Source organism: Arachis duranensis, unplaced genomic scaffold (assembly GCF_000817695.3).
Source record: "Arachis duranensis cultivar V14167 unplaced genomic scaffold, aradu.V14167.gnm2.J7QH unplaced_Scaffold_232525, whole genome shotgun sequence".
In the NCBI taxonomy this organism is placed as follows: Eukaryota; Viridiplantae; Streptophyta; class Magnoliopsida; order Fabales; family Fabaceae; genus Arachis; species Arachis duranensis.
The window spans coordinates 2108268-2110533 of record NW_026264851.1 but is presented as its reverse complement, the minus strand read 5'-3'; positions in this window follow the sequence as shown (position 1 = coordinate 2110533).

The window sequence follows — 2266 nt, the reverse complement described above, 5'->3', positions numbered from 1 at the left end:
ACCTTATGGAAACACCTATAACTCATCATGGAGAAATCATCTAAATTTCTCATGGAAGGATCAACAAAAGCCTCAACAAGGCTTTAACAATGGTGGACGCAATAGGCTGAGCAATAGCAAGCCTTTTCCATCATCTTCTCAGCAACAGATAGAGAATTCTGAACAAAACACTTCTAATTTAGCCAATCTAGTCTTTGATCTGTCAAAGGCCACTTTCAGTTTCATGAGTGAAACAAGATCCTCCATTAGAAATCTGGAGGCACAAGTGGGCCAGCTGAGTAAGAAATTCATTGAAACTCCTCCCAGTATTCTCCCAAGCAATACAGAAGAGAACCCAAAAGGAGAGTGCAAGGCCATTGATATAATCAATATGGCCGAATGCCCAAGGGAGGAGGAGGACAAAAATCCTAGTGAGGAAGACCTCCTAGGACGTCCCTCAAGCAAGAAGGAGTTTCCTATTAAGGATCCAAAGGAATCTGAGGCTCATATAGAGACCATAGACATTCTATTAAATCTCCTTCTGCCATTCATGAGCTCTAAAGACTATTCTTCCTCTGAAGAGGATGAAGATGTGACTGGAGAGCAAGTTGCTCAATACTTAGGAGCTATCATGAAGCTGAATGCCAAGTTGTTTGGTAATGAGACTTGGGAAAGTGAACCTCATTTGCTCATTAGTGAACTAGATATCTGGATTCAGCAAATTTTACCTCAAAAGAGACAAGATCCTGGCAAGTTCTTGATACCCTGTACCATAGGCACCATGACTTTTGAAAAAGCTCTGTGTGATCTGGGGTCAGGGATAAATCTTATGCCACTCTCTGTAATGGAGAAGCTGGGGATCATTGAGGTACAACCTGCCTTGTTCTCATTACAATTGGCAGACAAGTCATTGAGACAAGCTTATGGAATAGTGGAGGACGTGTTAGTAAGGGTTGAAGGCCTTTACATCCCTGCTGATTTCATAATCTTAAACACTAGGAAGGAAGATGATGAATGCATCATCCTTGGAAGACCTTTCCTAGCCACAGCAGGAGCTGTGATAGATGTCAACAGAGGAGAATTAGTCCTTCAATTGAATGGGGACTACCTTGTGTTTAAGGCACATGGCCATCCCTCTGTGACAAAAGAGAGTAAACATGAAGAGCTTCTCTCAGTTCAGAGTCAAGAAGAGCCCCCACAGTCAAACTCTAAGTTTGGTGTTGGGAGGCCACAACCAAACTCTAAGTTTGGTGTTAAGACCCCATATCCAAACTCTAAGTTTGGTGTTGGGACTATACAACATTGACCTAATCACCTTTGTGGCTCCATGAGAGCCCACTGTCAAGCTATTGACATTAAAGAAGCGCTTGTTGGGAGGCAACCCAATTTTATTTATCGAATTTTTATTTTATTCTATTTTATTGTTATTTTGTGTTTTGTTAGGTACATGATCATGTGGAGTCACGAAAAAAATATAAAAATTAAAAATAGAATCAAAAAACAGCAGAAGAAAAATCACACCCTGGAGGAAGCACAGACTGGCGTTCAACGCCAGTAAGAAGCATCTGGCTGGCATTCAACGCCAGAACAGAGCATGAATCTGGCGCTGAACGCTAGAAACAAGCAACATTCTGGCGTTTGAACGCTAGGAATGTGCCTAGAGGAAAAGCTGGCGCTGAACGCGAGTAACAAGCATGAAACTGGCGTTCAACACCAGAAACATGTTACATATGCGCGTTGAACGCCCAGAATATGCACCACTCGACGTTTAAACGCCAGAATGGTGTGCAAAGGCATTTTTACATGCCTATTTGGTGCAGGGATGGAATTCCTTGACACCTCAGGATCTGTGGACCCCACTTGATCACCTCAGGATCTGTGGACCCCACAGGATCACCTTAGGATCTGTGGACCCCACCGGATCCCCACCTACTATATTCCCACCTTACCTCCTAATCCTATTTTTCTCTTTCCCATGTCACACTTCCCAAAACCCTTCACCAATCACCTCAATCTTTCTTCCCAATTACCCTATTCACCATTCACATCCATCCACTCTTCCCCATAAACACCACCTACCTTCCAAATTCAAATTTTCTTTCCCACCCAATCCCACCCTTAATGGCCGAACCTACCCTCTCCCCTTTCCCTATATATACCCTTCAATTCTACTTCATTTTCACACAACACAACCCCCTCTTCTATACCTTGGCCGAACCTACATTTACCCTTCTCATCCATATTCTCTTCTTCTTCTTCTTCTCTTCTTTCTTCTCTTGCTCGAGGG